Here is a 16758-nt window from a genome sequence, read left to right as displayed (position 1 = left end):
TCTAGCCCCTTCCAGAGTTGAGATATCGAAACTCAAAAATTCGGCCCGAAAAAAAAAACGACAGTGGTACCCCTTACGTTTTTTTTTTGGCGAAAAATTACGTTTCTCCAATCTTCCCAAAACTCTGGATTCTGATAGAGGGCCATGAGACTTAGACCTGAGTGCAAAAATGGAGGCTCTAGCCCCTTCCAGAGCTGAGATATCGAAACTCAAAAATTCGGCCCGAAAAAAAAAACGACAGTGGTACCCCTTACGTTTTTTTTTTTGGGGCGAAAAATTAAGTTTCTCCAATCTTCCCAAAACTCTGGATTCTGATAGAGGGCCGTGAGACTTAGATCTGAGTTCAAAAATGAAGGCTCTAGCCCCTTCCAGAGCTGAGATATCGAAACTCAAAAATTCGGCCCTAAAAAAAAACGACAGTGGTACCCCTTACGTTTGTTTTTTTTGGGGCGAAAAATTAGGTTTCTCCAATCTTCCCAAAACTCTGGATTCTGATAGAGGGCCATGAGACTTAGACCTGAGTGCAAAAATGGAGGCTCTAGCCCCTTCCAGAGCTGAGATATCAAAACTCAAAAATTCGGCCCGAAAAAAAAACGACAGTGGTACCCCTTACGTTTTTTTTTTTTTTGGGCGAAAAATTCAGTTTCTCCAATCTTCCCAAAACTCTGGATTCTGATAGAGGGCCGTGAGACTTAGACCTGAGTGCAAAAATGGAGGCTCTAGCCCCTTCCAGAGCTGAGATATCGAAACTCAAAAATTCGGCCCGAAAAAAAAAACGACAGTGGTACCCCTTACGTTTTTTTTTTTTTGGGGGCGAAAAATTAAGTTTCTTCAATCTTCCCAAAACTCTGGATTCTGATAGAGGGCCGTGAGACTTAGACCTGAGTGCAAAAATGGAGGCTCTAGCCCCTTCCAGAGCTGAGATATCGAAACTCAAAAATTCGGCCCGAAAAAAAAACGACAGTGGTACCCCTTACGTTTTTTTTTTTTGGGCGAAAAATTAAGTTTCTCCAATCTTCCCAAAACTCTGGATTCTGATAGAGGGCCATGAGACTTAGACCTGAGTGCAAAATGGAGGCTCTAGCCCCTTCCAGAGTTGATATATCGAAACTCAAAAATTCGGCCCGAAAAAAAAAACGACAGTGGTACCCCTTACGTTTTTTTTTTGGGCGAAAAATTACGTTTCTCCAATCTTCCCAAAACTCTGGATTCTGATAGAGGGCCATGAGACTTAGACCTGAGTGCAAAAATGGAGGCTCTAGCCCCTTCCAGAGCTGAGATATCGAAACTCAAAAATTCGGCCCGAAAAAAAAAACGACAGTGGTACCCCTTACGTTTTTTTTTTTTGGGCGAAAAATTAAGTTTCTCCAATCTTCCCAAAACTCTGGATTCTGATAGAGGGCCATGAGACTTAGACCTGAGTGCAAAAATGGAGGCTCTAGCCCCTTCCAGAGCTGAGATATCGAAACTCAGAAATTCGGCCCAAAAAAAAAACGACAGTGGTACCCCTTACGTTTTTTTTTTTTTGGGCGAAAAATTAAGTTTCTCCAATCTTCCCAAAACTCTGGATTCTGATAGAGGGCCATGAGACTTAGACCTGAGTGCAAAAATGGAGGCTCTAGCCCCTTCCAGAGCTGAGATATCGAAACTCAAAAATTCGGCCCGAAAAAAAAACGACAGTGGTACCCCTTACGTTTTTTTTTTTGGGCGAAAAATTAAGTTTCTCCAATCTTCCAAAAACTCTGGATTCTGATAGAGGGCCATGAGACTTAGACCTGAGTGCAAAAATGGAGGCTCTAGCCCCTTCCAGAGCTGAGATATCGAAACTCAAAAATTCGGCCCGAAAAAAAAACGACAGTGGTACCCCTTACGTTTTTTTTTTTTGGGCGAAAAATTAAGTTTCTCGAATCTTCCCAAAACTCTGGATTCTGATAGAGGGCCGTGAGACTTAGACCTGAGTGCAAAAATGGAGGCTCTAGCCCCTTCCAGAGCTGAGATATCGAAACTCAAAAATTCGGCCCGAAAAAAAAAACGACAGTGGTACCCCTTACGTTTTTTTTTTTTGGGCGAAAAATTAAGTTTCTCCAATCTTCCCAAAACTCTGGATTCTGGTAGAGGGCCGTGAGACTTAGACCTGAGTGCAAAAATGGAGGCTCTAGCCCCTTCCAGAGCTGAGATATCGAAACTCAAAAATTCGGCCCGAAAAAAAAACAACAGTGGTACCCCTTACGTTTTTTTTTTTGGGCGAAAAATTAAGTTTCTCCAATCTTCCCAAAACTCTGGATTCTGATAGAGGGCCATGAGACTTAGACCTGAGTGCAAAAATGGAGGCTCTAGCCCCTTCCAGAGCTGAGATATCGAAACTCAAAAATTCGGCCCGAAAAAAAAACGACAGTGGTACCCCTTACGTTTTTTTTTTTTGGGCGAAAAATTAAGTTTCTCCAATCTTCCCAAAACTCTGGATTCTGATAGAGGGCCATGAGACTTAGACCTGAGTGCAAAAATTGAGGCTCTAGCCCCTTCCAGAGTTGAGATATCTAAACTCAAAAATTCGGCCCGAAAAAAAAAACGACAGTGGTACCCCTTACGTTTTTTTTTTGGGCGAAAAATTACGTTTCTCCAATCTTCCCAAAACTCTGGATTCTGATAGAGGGCCATGAGACTTAGACCTGAGTGCAAAAATGGAGGCTCTAGCCCCTTCCAGAGCTGAGATATCGAAACTCAAAAATTTGGCCCGAAAAAAAAACGACAGTGGTACCCCTTACGGTTTTTTTTTTTGGGCGAAAAATTAAGTTTCTCCAATCTTCCCAAAACTCTGGATTCTGATAGAGGGCCATGAGACTTAGACCTGAGTGCAAAAATGGAGGCTCTAGCCCCTTCCAGAGTTGAGATATCGAAACTCAAAAATTCGGCCCGAAAAAAAAGACGACAGTGGTACCCCTTACGTTTTTTTTTTGGGCGAAAAATTACATTTCTCCAATCTTCCCAAAACTCTGGATTCTGATAGAGGGCCATGAGACTTAGACCTGAGTGCAAAAATGGAGGCTCTAGCCCCTTCCAGAGCTGAGATATCGAAACTCAAAAATTCGGCCCGAAAAAAAAACGACAGTGGTACCCCTTACGTTTTTTTTTTTGGGCGAAAAATTAAGTTTCTCCAATCTTCCCAAAACTCTGGATTCCGATAGAGGGCCGTGAGACTTAGATCTGAGTGCAAAAATGGAGGCTCTAGCCCCTTTCAGAGCTGAGATATCGAAACTCAAAAATTCGGCCTGAAAAAAAAACGACAGTGGTACCCCTTACGTTTTTTTTTTTGGGGGCGAAAAATTCGGTTTCTCCAATCTTCCCAAAACTCTGGATTCTGATAGAGGGCCATGAGACTTAGACCTGAGTGCAAAAATGGAGGCTCTAGCCCCTTCCAGAGCTGAGATATCGAAACTCAAAAATTCGGCCCGAAAAAAAAACGACAGTGGTACCCCTTACGTTTTTTTTTTTGGGCGAAAAATTAAGTTTCTCCAATCTTCCCAAAACTCTGGATTCTGATAGAGGGCCGTGAGACTTAGACCTGAGTGCAAAAATGGAGGCTCTAGCCCCTTCCAGAGCTGAGATATCGAAACTCAAAAATTCGGCCCGAAAAAAAAACGACAGTGGTACCCCTTACGTTTTTTTTTTTTGGGCGAAAAATTAAGTTTCTCCAATCTTCCCAAAACTCTGGATTCTGATAGAGGGCCATGAGACTTAGACCTGAGTGCAAAAATGGAGGCTCTAGCCCCTTCCAGAGCTGGGATATCGAAACTCAAAAATTCGGCCCGAAAAAAAAACGACAGTGGTACCCCTTACGTTTTTTTTTTTTGGGCGAAAAATTAAGTTTCTCCAATCTTCCCAAAACTCTGGATTCTGATAGAGGGCCATGAGACTTAGACCTGAGTGCAAAAATGGAGGCTCTAGCCCCTTCCAGAGCTGAGATATCGAAACTCAAAAATTCGGCCCGAAAAAAAAACGACAGTGGTACCCCTTACGTTTTGTTTTTTTTGGGCGAAAAATTAAGTTTCTCCAATCTTCCCAAAACTCTGGATTCTGATAGAGGGCCATGAGACTTAGACCTGAGTGCAAAAATGGAGGCTCTAGCCCCTTCCAGAGCTGAGATATCGAAACTCAAAAATTCGACCCGAAAAAAAAACGACAGTGGTACCCCTTACGTTTTTTTTTTTTGGGCGAAAAATTAAGTTTCTCCAATCTTCCCAAAACTCTGGATTCTGATAGAGGGCCATGAGACTTAGACCTGAGTGCAAAAATGGAGGCTCTAGCCCCTTCCAGAGTTGAGATATCGAAACTCAAAAATTCGGCCCGAAAAAAAAAACGACAGTGGTACCCCTTACGTTTTTTTTTTGGCGAAAAATTACGTTTCTCCAATCTTCCCAAAACTCTGGATTCTGATAGAGGGCCATGAGACTTAGACCTGAGTGCAAAAATGGAGGCTCTAGCCCCTTCCAGAGCTGAGATATCGAAACTCAAAAATTCGGCCCGAAAAAAAAAACGACAGTGGTACCCCTTACGTTTTTTTTTTGGGGCGAAAAATTAAGTTTCTCCAATCTTCCCAAAACTCTGGATTCTGATAGAGGGCCATGAGACTTAGACCTGAGTGCAAAAATGGAGGCTCTAGCCCCTTCCAGAGCTGAGATATCGAAACTCAAAAATTCGGCCCTAAAAAAAAAACGACAGTGGTACCCCTTACGTTTGTTTTTTTTGGGGCGAAAAATTAGGTTTCTCCAATCTTCCCAAAACTCTGGATTCTGATAGAGGGCCATGAGACTTAGACCTGAGTGCAAAAATGGAGGCTCTAGCCCCTTCCAGAGCTGAGATATCAAAACTCAAAAATTCGGCCCGAAAAAAAAAACGACAGTGGTACCCCTTACGTTTTTTTTTTTTTTGGGCGAAAAATTCAGTTTCTCCAATCTTCCCAAAACTCTGGATTCTGATAGAGGGCCGTGAGACTTAGACCTGAGTGCAAAAATGGAGGCTCTAGCCCCTTCCAGAGCTGAGATATCGAAACTGAAAAATTCGGCCCGAAAAAAAAAACGACAGTGGTACCCCTTACGTTTTTTTTTTTTTGGGGGTGAAAAATTAAGTTTCTTCAATCTTCCCAAAACTCTGGATTCTGATAGAGGGCCGTGAGACTTAGACCTGAGTGCAAAAATGGAGGCTCTAGCCCCTTCCAGAGCTGAGATATCGAAACTCAAAAATTCGGCCCGAAAAAAAAACGACAGTGGTACCCCTTACGTTTTTTTTTTTTGGGCGAAAAATTAAGTTTCTCCAATCTTCCCAAAACTCTGGATTCTGATAGAGGGCCATGAGACTTAGACCTGAGTGCAAAATGGAGGCTCTAGCCCCTTCCAGAGCTGAGATATCGAAACTCAAAAATTCGGCCCGAAAAAAAAACGACAGTGGTACCCCTTACGTTTTTTTTTTTGTGCGAAATATTAAGTTTCTCCAATCTTCCAAAAACTCTGGATTCTGATAGAGGGCCATGAGACTTAGACCTGAGTGCAAAAATGGAGGCTCTAGCCCCTTCCAGAGTTGATATATCGAAACTCAAAAATTCGGCCCGAAAAAAAAAACGACAGTGGTACCCCTTACGTTTTTTTTTTGGGCGAAAAATTACGTTTCTCCAATCTTCCCAAAACTCTGGATTCTGATAGAGGGCCATGAGACTTAGACCTGAGTGCAAAAATGGAGGCTCTAGCCCCTTCCAGAGCTGAGATATCGAAACTCAAAAATTCGGCCCGAAAAAAAAAACGACAGTGGTACCCCTTACGTTTTTTTTTTTGGGCGAAAAATTAAGTTTCTCCAATCTTCCCAAAACTCTGGATTCTGATAGAGGGCCATGAGACTTAGACCTGAGTGCAAAAATGGAGGCTCTAGCCCCTTCCAGAGCTGAGATATCGAAACTCAGAAATTCGGCCCAAAAAAAAAAACGACAGTGGTACCCCTTACGTTTTTTTTTTTTGGGCGAAAAATTAAGTTTCTCCAATCTTCCCAAAACTCTGGATTCTGATAGAGGGCCATGAGACTTAGACCTGAGTGCAAAAATGGAGGCTCTAGCCCCTTCCAGAGCTGAGATATCGAAACTCAAAAATTCGGCCCGAAAAAAAAACGACAGTGGTACCCCTTACGTTTTTTTTTTTGGGCGAAAAATTAAGTTTCTCCAATCTTCCAAAAACTCTGGATTCTGATAGAGGGCCATGAGACTTAGACCTGAGTGCAAAAATGGAGGCTCTAGCCCCTTCCAGAGCTGAGATATCGAAACTCAAAAATTCGGCCCGAAAAAAAAACGACAGTGGTACCCCTTACGTTTTTTTTTTTTTGGGCGAAAAATTAAGTTTCTCGAATCTTCCCAAAACTCTGGATTCTGATAGAGGGCCGTGAGACTTAGACCTGAGTGCAAAAATGGAGGCTCTAGCCCCTTCCAGAGCTGAGATATCGAAACTCAAAAATTCGGCCCGAAAAAAAAAAACGACAGTGGTACCCCTTACGTTTTTTTTTTTTGGGCGAAAAATTAAGTTTCTCCAATCTTCCCAAAACTCTGGATTCTGGTAGAGGGCCGTGAGACTTAGACCTGAGTGCAAAAATGGAGGCTCTAGCCCCTTCCAGAGCTGAGATATCGAAACTCAAAAATTCGGCCCGAAAAAAAAACGACAGTGGTACCCCTTACGTTTTTTTTTTTTGGGCGAAAAATTAAGTTTCTCCAATCTTCCCAAAACTCTGGATTCTGATAGAGGGCCATGAGACTTAGACCTGAGTGCAAAAATGGAGGCTCTAGCCCCTTCCAGAGCTGAGATATCGAAACTCAAAAATTCGGCCCGAAAAAAAAACGACAGTGGTACCCCTTACGTTTTTTTTTTGGGCGAAAAATTACGTTTCTCCAATCTTCCCAAAACTCTGGATTCTGATAGAGGGCCATGAGACTTAGACCTGAGTGCAAAAATGGAGGCTCTAGCCCCTTCCAGAGCTGAGATATCGAAACTCAAAAATTCGGCCCGAAAAAAAAAACGACAGTGGTACCCCTTACAGTTTTTTTTTTGGGCGAAAAATTAAGTTTCTCCAATCTTCCCAAAACTCTGGATTCTGATAGAGGGCCGTGAGACTTAGATCTGAGTGCAAAAATGGAGGCTCTAGCCACTTCCAGAGCTGAGATATCGAAACTCAAAAATTCGGCTCGAAAAAAAAAACGACAGTGGTACCCCTTACGTTTTTTTTTTTGGGGCGAAAAATTAGGTTTCTCCAATCTTCCCAAAACTCTGGATTCTGATAGAGGGCCATGAGACTTAGACCTGAGTGCAAAAATGGAGGCTCTAGCCCCTTCCAGAGCTGAGATATCGAAACTCAAAAATTCGGCCCGAAAAAAAAACGACAGTGGTACCCCTTACGTTTTTTTTTTTGGGGTGAAAAATTAAGTTTCTCCAATCTTCCCAAAACTCTGGATTCTGATAGAGGGCCATGAGACTTAGACCTGAGTGCAAAAATGGAGGCTCTAGCCCCTTCCAGAGCTGAGATATCGAAACTCAAAAATTCGGCTCGAAAAAAAAAAACGACAGTGGTACCCCTTACGTTTTTTTTTTTTGGGCGAAAAATTAAGTTTCTCCAATCTTCCCAAAACTCTGGATTCTGATAGAGGGCCATGAGACTTAGACCTGAGTGCAAAAATGGAGGCTCTAGCCCCTTCCAGAGCTGAGATATCGAAACTCAAAAATTCGGCCCGAAAAAAAAACGACAGTGGTACCCCTTACGTTTTGTTTTTTTTGGGCGAAAAATTAAGTTTCTCCAATCTTCCCAAAACTCTGGATTCTGATAGAGGGCCATGAGACTTAGACCTGAGTGCAAAAATGGAGGCTCTAGCCCCTTCCAGAGCTGAGATATCGAAACTCAAAAATTCGACCCGAAAAAAAAACGACAGTGGTACCCCTTACGTTTTTTTTTTTTGGGCGAAAAATTAAGTTTCTCCAATCTTCCCAAAACTCTGGATTCTGATAGAGGGCCATGAGACTTAGACCTGAGTGCAAAAATGGAGGCTCTAGCCCCTTCCAGAGCTGAGATATCAAAACTCAAAAATTCGGCCCGAAAAAAAAAACGACAGTGGTACCCCTTACGTTTTTTTTTTTTTGGGCGAAAAATTCAGTTTCTCCAATCTTCCCAAAACTCTGGATTCTGATAGAGGGCCGTGAGACTTAGACCTGAGTGCAAAAATGGAGGCTCTAGCCCCTTCCAGAGCTGAGATATCGAAACTGAAAAATTCGGCCCGAAAAAAAAAACGACAGTGGTACCCCTTACGTTTTTTTTTTTTTGGGGGTGAAAAATTAAGTTTCTTCAATCTTCCCAAAACTCTGGATTCTGATAGAGGGCCGTGAGACTTAGACCTGAGTGCAAAAATGGAGGCTCTAGCCCCTTCCAGAGCTGAGATATCGAAACTCAAAAATTCGGCCCGAAAAAAAAACGACAGTGGTACCCCTTACGTTTTTTTTTTTTGGGCGAAAAATTAAGTTTCTCCAATCTTCCCAAAACTCTGGATTCTGATAGAGGGCCATGAGACTTAGACCTGAGTGCAAAATGGAGGCTCTAGCCCCTTCCAGAGCTGAGATATCGAAACTCAAAAATTCGGCCCGAAAAAAAAACGACAGTGGTACCCCTTACGTTTTTTTTTTTGTGCGAAATATTAAGTTTCTCCAATCTTCCAAAAACTCTGGATTCTGATAGAGGGCCATGAGACTTAGACCTGAGTGCAAAAATGGAGGCTCTAGCCCCTTCCAGAGTTGATATATCGAAACTCAAAAATTCGGCCCGAAAAAAAAAACGACAGTGGTACCCCTTACGTTTTTTTTTTGGGCGAAAAATTACGTTTCTCCAATCTTCCCAAAACTCTGGATTCTGATAGAGGGCCATGAGACTTAGACCTGAGTGCAAAAATGGAGGCTCTAGCCCCTTCCAGAGCTGAGATATCGAAACTCAAAAATTCGGCCCGAAAAAAAAAACGACAGTGGTACCCCTTACGTTTTTTTTTTTGGGCGAAAAATTAAGTTTCTCCAATCTTCCCAAAACTCTGGATTCTGATAGAGGGCCATGAGACTTAGACCTGAGTGCAAAAATGGAGGCTCTAGCCCCTTCCAGAGCTGAGATATCGAAACTCAGAAATTCGGCCCAAAAAAAAAAACGACAGTGGTACCCCTTACGTTTTTTTTTTTTGGGCGAAAAATTAAGTTTCTCCAATCTTCCCAAAACTCTGGATTCTGATAGAGGGCCATGAGACTTAGACCTGAGTGCAAAAATGGAGGCTCTAGCCCCTTCCAGAGCTGAGATATCGAAACTCAAAAATTCGGCCCGAAAAAAAAACGACAGTGGTACCCCTTACGTTTTTTTTTTTGGGCGAAAAATTAAGTTTCTCCAATCTTCCAAAAACTCTGGATTCTGATAGAGGGCCATGAGACTTAGACCTGAGTGCAAAAATGGAGGCTCTAGCCCCTTCCAGAGCTGAGATATCGAAACTCAAAAATTCGGCCCGAAAAAAAAACGACAGTGGTACCCCTTACGTTTTTTTTTTTTTGGGCGAAAAATTAAGTTTCTCGAATCTTCCCAAAACTCTGGATTCTGATAGAGGGCCGTGAGACTTAGACCTGAGTGCAAAAATGGAGGCTCTAGCCCCTTCCAGAGCTGAGATATCGAAACTCAAAAATTCGGCCCGAAAAAAAAAAACGACAGTGGTACCCCTTACGTTTTTTTTTTTTGGGCGAAAAATTAAGTTTCTCCAATCTTCCCAAAACTCTGGATTCTGGTAGAGGGCCGTGAGACTTAGACCTGAGTGCAAAAATGGAGGCTCTAGCCCCTTCCAGAGCTGAGATATCGAAACTCAAAAATTCGGCCCGAAAAAAAAACGACAGTGGTACCCCTTACGTTTTTTTTTTTTGGGCGAAAAATTAAGTTTCTCCAATCTTCCCAAAACTCTGGATTCTGATAGAGGGCCATGAGACTTAGACCTGAGTGCAAAAATGGAGGCTCTAGCCCCTTCCAGAGCTGAGATATCGAAACTCAAAAATTCGGCCCGAAAAAAAAACGACAGTGGTACCCCTTACGTTTTTTTTTTGGGCGAAAAATTACGTTTCTCCAATCTTCCCAAAACTCTGGATTCTGATAGAGGGCCATGAGACTTAGACCTGAGTGCAAAAATGGAGGCTCTAGCCCCTTCCAGAGCTGAGATATCGAAACTCAAAAATTCGGCCCGAAAAAAAAAACGACAGTGGTACCCCTTACGGTTTTTTTTTTGGGCGAAAAATTAAGTTTCTCCAATCTTCCCAAAACTCTGGATTCTGATAGAGGGCCGTGAGACTTAGATCTGAGTGCAAAAATGGAGGCTCTAGCCACTTCCAGAGCTGAGATATCGAAACTCAAAAATTCGGCTCGAAAAAAAAAACGACAGTGGTACCCCTTACGTTTTTTTTTTTGGGGCGAAAAATTAGGTTTCTCCAATCTTCCCAAAACTCTGGATTCTGATAGAGGGCCATGAGACTTAGACCTGAGTGCAAAAATGGAGGCTCTAGCCCCTTCCAGAGCTGAGATATCGAAACTCAAAAATTCGGCCCGAAAAAAAAACGACAGTGGTACCCCTTACGTTTTTTTTTTTGGGGTGAAAAATTAAGTTTCTCCAATCTTCCCAAAACTCTGGATTCTGATAGAGGGCCATGAGACTTAGACCTGAGTGCAAAAATGGAGGCTCTAGCCCCTTCCAGAGCTGAGATATCGAAACTCAAAAATTCGGCTCGAAAAAAAAAAACGACAGTGGTACCCCTTACGTTTTTTTTTTTTTGGGCGAAAAATTAAGTTTCTCCAATCTTCCCAAAACTCTGGATTCTGATAGAGGGCCATGAGACTTAGACCTGAGTGCAAAAATGGAGGCTCTAGCCCCTTCCAGAGCTGAGATATCGAAACTCAAAAATTCGGCCCGAAAAAAAAACGACAGTGGTACCCCTTACGTTTTGTTTTTTTTGGGCGAAAAATTAAGTTTCTCCAATCTTCCCAAAACTCTGGATTCTGATAGAGGGCCATGAGACTTAGACCTGAGTGCAAAAATGGAGGCTCTAGCCCCTTCCAGAGCTGAGATATCGAAACTCAAAAATTCGACCCGAAAAAAAAACGACAGTGGTACCCCTTACGTTTTTTTTTTTTGGGCGAAAAATTAAGTTTCTCCAATCTTCCCAAAACTCTGGATTCTGATAGAGGGCCATGAGACTTAGACCTGAGTGCAAAAATGGAGGCTCTAGCCCCTTCCAGAGTTGAGATATCGAAACTCAAAAATTCGGCCCGAAAAAAAAAACGACAGTGGTACCCCTTACGTTTTTTTTTTGGCGAAAAATTACGTTTCTCCAATCTTCCCAAAACTCTGGATTCTGATAGAGGGCCATGAGACTTAGACCTGAGTGCAAAAATGGAGGCTATAGCCCCTTCCAGAGCTGAGATATCGAAACTCAAAAATTCGGCCCGAAAAAAAAAAACGACAGTGGTACCCCTTACGTTTTTTTTTTGGGGCGAAAAATTAAGTTTCTCCAATCTTCCCAAAACTCTGGATTCTGATAGAGGGCCATGAGACTTAGACCTGAGTGCAAAAATGGAGGCTCTAGCCCCTTCCAGAGCTGAGATATCGAAACTCAAAAATTCGGCCCTAAAAAAAAAACGACAGTGGTACCCCTTACGTTTGTTTTTTTTGGGGCGAAAAATTAGGTTTCTCCAATCTTCCCAAAACTCTGGATTCTGATAGAGGGCCATGAGACTTAGACCTGAGTGCAAAAATGGAGGCTCTAGCCCCTTCCAGAGCTGAGATATCAAAACTCAAAAATTCGGCCCGAAAAAAAAAACGACAGTGGTACCCCTTACGTTTTTTTTTTTTTGGGCGAAAAATTCAGTTTCTCCAATCTTCCCAAAACTCTGGATTCTGATAGAGGGCCGTGAGACTTAGACCTGAGTGCAAAAATGGAGGCTCTAGCCCCTTCCAGAGCTGAGATATCGAAACTGAAAAATTCGGCCCGAAAAAAAAAACGACAGTGGTACCCCTTACGTTTTTTTTTTTTTGGGGGGCGAAAAATTAAGTTTCTTCAATCTTCCCAAAACTCTGGATTCTGATAGAGGGCCGTGAGACTTAGACCTGAGTGCAAAAATGGAGGCTCTAGCCCCTTCCAGAGCTGAGATATCGAAACTCAAAAATTCGGCCCGAAAAAAAAACGACAGTGGTACCCCTTACGTTTTTTTTTTTTGGGCGAAAAATTAAGTTTCTCCAATCTTCCCAAAACTCTGGATTCTGATAGAGGGCCATGAGACTTAGACCTGAGTGCAAAATGGAGGCTCTAGCCCCTTCCAGAGCTGAGATATCGAAACTCAAAAATTCGGCCCGAAAAAAAAACGACAGTGGTACCCCTTACGTTTTTTTTTTTTGTGCGAAATATTAAGTTTCTCCAATCTTCCAAAAACTCTGGATTCTGATAGAGGGCAATGAGACTTAGACCTGAGTGCAAAAATGGAGGCTCTAGCCCCTTCCAGAGTTGATATATCGAAACTCAAAAATTCGGCCCGAAAAAAAAAACGACAGTGGTACCCCTTACGTTTTTTTTTTGGGCGAAAAATTACGTTTCTCCAATCTTCCCAAAACTCTGGATTCTGATAGAGGGCCATGAGACTTAGACCTGAGTGCAAAAATGGAGGCTCTAGCCCCTTCCAGAGCTGAGATATCGAAACTCAAAAATTCGGCCCGAAAAAAAAAACGACAGTGGTACCCCTTACGTTTTTTTTTTTGGGCGAAAAATTAAGTTTCTCCAATCTTCCCAAAACTCTGGATTCTGATAGAGGGCCATGAGACTTAGACCTGAGTGCAAAAATGGAGGCTCTAGCCCCTTCCAGAGCTGAGATATCGAAACTCAGAAATTCGGCCCAAAAAAAAAACGACAGTGGTACCCCTTACGTTTTTTTTTTTTGGGCGAAAAATTAAGTTTCTCCAATCTTCCCAAAACTCTGGATTCTGATAGAGGGCCATGAGACTTAGACCTGAGTGCAAAAATGGAGGCTCTAGCCCCTTCCAGAGCTGAGATATCGAAACTCAAAAATTCGGCCCGAAAAAAAAACGACAGTGGTACCCCTTACGTTTTTTTTTTTGGGCGAAAAATTAAGTTTCTCCAATCTTCCAAAAACTCTGGATTCTGATAGAGGGCCATGAGACTTAGACCTGAGTGCAAAAATGGAGGCTCTAGCCCCTTCCAGAGCTGAGATATCGAAACTCAAAAATTCGGCCCGAAAAAAAACCGACAGTGGTACCCCTTACGTTTTTTTTTTTTTTTGGGCGAAAAATTAAGTTTCTCGAATCTTCCCAAAACTCTGGATTCTGATAGAGGGCCGTGAGACTTAGACCTGAGTGCAAAAATGGAGGCTCTAGCCCCTTCCAGAGCTGAGATATCGAAACTCAAAAATTCGGCCCGAAAAAAAAAACGACAGTGGTACCCCTTACGTTTTTTTTTTTTGGGCGAAAAATTAAGTTTCTCCAATCTTCCCAAAACTCTGGATTCTGGTAGAGGGCCGTGAGACTTAGACCTGAGTGCAAAAATGGAGGCTCTAGCCCCTTCCAGAGCTGAGATATCGAAACTCAAAAATTCGGCCTGAAAAAAAAACGACAGTGGTACCCCTTACGTTTTTTTTTTTTGGGCGAAAAATTAAGTTTCTCCAATCTTCCCAAAACTCTGGATTCTGATAGAGGGCCATGAGACTTAGACCTGAGTGCAAAAATGGAGGCTCTAGCCCCTTCCAGAGCTGAGATATCGAAACTCAAAAATTCGGCCCGAAAAAAAAACGACAGTGGTACCCCTTACGTTTTTTTTGGGGGGGGCGAAAAATTACGTTTCTCCAATCTTCCCAAAACTCTGGATTCTGATAGAGGGCCATGAGACTTAGACCTGAGTGTGAAAATGGAGGCTCTAGCCCCTTCCAGAGCTGAGATATCGAAACTCAAATATTCGGCCCGAAAAAAAACGACAGTGGTACCCCTTACGTTTTTTTTTTGGGGGCGAAAAATTAAGTTTCTCCAATCTTCCCAAAACTCTGGATTCTGATAGAGGGCCATGAGACTTAGACCTGAGTGCAAAAATGGAGGCTCTAGCCCCTTCCAGAGCTGAGATATCGAAACTCAAAAATTCGGCCCGAAAAAAAAAACGACAGTGGTACCCCTTACGTTTTTTTTTTTTTTGGGCGAAAAATTAAGTTTCTCCAATCTTCCCAAAACTCTGGATTCTGATAGAGGGCCATGAGACTTAGACCTGAGTGCAAAAATGGAGGCTCTAGCCCCTTCCAGAGCTGAGATATCGAAACTCAAAATTTCAACCCGAAAAAAAAAAAAACGACAGTGTTACCCCTTTCGTTTTTTTTTTTTTTCGTTTTCGGGCGAAAAATTAAGTTTCTCCAATCTTCTCAAAACTCTGGATTCTGATAGAGGGCCATGAGACTTAGACCTGAGTGTGAAAATGGAGGCTCTAGCCCCTTCCAGAGCTGAGATATCGAAACTCAAATATTCGGCCCGAAAAAAAAACGACAGTGGTACCCCTTACGTTTTTTTTTTTGGGGCGAAAAATTAAGTTTCTCCAATCTTCCCAAAACTCTGGATTCTGATAGAGGGCCATGAGACTTAGACCTGAGTGCAAAAATGGAGGCTCTAGCCCCTTCCAGAGCTGAGATATCGAAACTCAAAAATTCGGCCTGAAAAAAAAACGACAGTGGTACCCCTTACAGGTTTTTTTTGGGGCGAAAAATTAAGTTTCTCCAATCTTCCCAAAACTCTGGATTCTGATAGAGGGCCATGAGACTCAGACCTGAGTGCGAAAATGGAGGCTCTAGCCCCTTCCAGAGCTGAGATATCGAAACTCAAAAATTCGACCCGAAAAAAAAACGACAGTGGTACCCCTTACGTTTTTTTTTGGGGGGGGGGGAGAAATTAAGTTTCTCCAATCTTCCCAAAACTCTGGATTCTGATAGAGGGCCATGAGACTTAGACCTGAGTGTGAAAATGGAGGCTCTAGCCCCTTCCAGAGCTGAGATATCGAAACTCAAATATTCGGCCCGAAAAAAAAAACGACAGTGGTACCCCTTACGTTTTTTTTTTTGGGGCGAAAAATTAAGCTTCTCCAATCTTCCCAAAACTCTGGATTCTGATAGAGGGCCATGAGACTTAGACCTGAGTGCAAAAATGGAGGCTCTAGCCCCTTCCAGAGCTGAGATATCGAAACTCAAAAATTCGGCCCGAAAAAAAAAACGACAGTGGTACCCCTTACGTTTTTTTTTTTTTGGGCGAAAAATTAAGTTTCTCCAATCTTCCCAAAACTCTGGATTCTGATAGAGGGCCATGAGACTTAGACCTGAGTGCAAAAATGGAGGCTCTAGCCCCTTCCAGAGCTGAGATATCGAAACTCAAAATTTCAACCCGAAAAAAAAAAAAAACGACAGTGTTACCCCTTTCGGGCTTTTTTTTTTCGTTTTTGGGCGAAAAATTAAGTTTCTCCAATCTTCTCAAAACTCTGGATTATGATAGAGGGCCACGAGAATTTGACCTGAGTGCAAAAATGGAGGCTCTAGACCCTTCCAGAGCTGAGATATCAAAATTCAAAATTTCGACCCAAAAAAAAAAACGACAGTGTTACCCCTTTCGTTTTTTTTTTAGTTTTCGGGCGAAAAATTAAGTTTCTCCAATCTTCTCAAAACTCAGGATTCTGATAGAGGGCCACCAGACTTTGACCTGAGTGCAAAAATGGAGGCTCTAGACCCTTCCAGAGCTGAGATATGGAAATTCAAAATTTCAACCCGAAAAAAAAAAACGACAGTGTTACCCCTTTGGTTTTTTTTTTCGTTTTCGGGCGAAAAATTAAGTTTCTCCAATCTTCTCAAAACTCTGGATTCTGATAAAGGGCCACGAGACTTTGACCTGAGTGCAAAAATGGAGGCTCTAGACCCTTCCAGAGCTGAGATATCAAAATTCAAAATTTCGACTCAAAAAAAAAAACGACAGTGTTACCCCTTTGGTTTTTTTCGTTAAAAACTTTTTTAATAGAACACTAAAAGATATTACAACGTTATTGTATTTGAAATTTGTAATATTTGTTATTGTTTTAAATATTGTTTGTACAACTTCAAGTCTGTATAAAAGATTTTTCTTTTAATAAAAATCACTAAACCTATTTGTTTTATGTCGTCCTTAAAGATTGAAAATGTATTGTTTTTCCACCATTTTGTAAATTTTTTGGTATTAATGGTTGTAGAATTGGGAGGAGCTACAAGGACGCTCCTCCTCTAATCCTGCGTGAAGAGGCGTGGGAACTTTCTATTTCCACGCCCCTCTTCATCACGTGTTGTGGGAGGGATCTAAGAGGCGGAGTTTGAGTCTGGTCACAGTACAGAGGTTCGAGATGTCATTCTTGGGTTGTTTCAGGAGTGTTCAGACGTGTTTCGTTGGGCTCCCCGGAATTACATTTACACAAGTTTGAATCGGAGGACTTTTGGAATATCTCTAAAGTTTTGGATATATCTTTTGGATAAAGCGTTGCTGTTGGATACCTTTTGGATTAAAGCGTGCTGTTGGACATATCTTTGGAGGTGATTAATCTTTAAACAGGATAATTTTGTTCTTCTTTCACCAAGAAAACAGAAGGTAAGTCAGTTTTTATGCTTTTAAGTTTTGATATGCTTAAATAATTG

Source organism: Pimephales promelas, chromosome 9, assembly GCF_988280905.1.
Source record: "Pimephales promelas chromosome 9, fPimPro1.hap1.1, whole genome shotgun sequence".
Classification (NCBI taxonomy): Eukaryota; Metazoa; Chordata; class Actinopteri; order Cypriniformes; family Leuciscidae; genus Pimephales; species Pimephales promelas.
The sequence above is the reverse complement of the archived record's forward strand: the minus strand, read 5'-3'. Positions refer to the sequence as shown.